This window comes from Rhinopithecus bieti, unplaced genomic scaffold (assembly GCF_001698545.2).
Source record: "Rhinopithecus bieti isolate Rb0 unplaced genomic scaffold, ASM169854v2 scaffold_50108, whole genome shotgun sequence".
NCBI lineage: Eukaryota > Metazoa > Chordata > Mammalia > Primates > Cercopithecidae > Rhinopithecus > Rhinopithecus bieti.
The window spans coordinates 1-400 of NW_016895105.1; the positions used below are offsets into that span (position 1 = coordinate 1).

The window sequence follows — 400 nt, forward strand, 5'->3', positions numbered from 1 at the left end:
GGGCTGAGCTGTGCCACAGCCATCGCCAAGGCATATCCCCCCACGTCCATGTCCAGGAGCCCCCCTACTGTCCTGGTCATCTGTGGCCCGGGGAATAATGGAGGAGATGGTCTGGTCTGTGCTCGACACCTCAAACTCTTTGGCTATGAGCCAACCATCTACTACCCCAAAAGGCCTAACAAGCCCCTCTTCACTGCATTGGTGACCCTGTGTCAGAAAATGGACATCCCTTTCCTTGGGGAAATGCCCTCAGAGCCCACGATGATTGATGAACTGTATGAGCTGGTGGTCGATGCCATCTTTGGCTTCAGCTTCAAGGGCGATGTTCGGGAACCGTTCCACAGCATCCTGAGCGTCCTGAAGGGACTCACTGTGCCCATTGCTAGCATCGACATTCCCT

General features: G+C 55.2%; 1 pseudogene across 1 annotated transcript; it reads left to right on the top strand.

Moving 5' to 3' along the window:
* Positions 1 to 6: 6 nt before the first annotated feature.
* On the top strand, positions 7 to 396 carry LOC108525972 (NAD(P)H-hydrate epimerase pseudogene; annotated as a pseudogene). Its single transcript, XR_001884384.1, has one exon. The product of XR_001884384.1 is annotated as an NAD(P)H-hydrate epimerase pseudogene (transcript).
* The last annotated feature ends 4 nt before the right edge of the window (positions 397 to 400 follow it).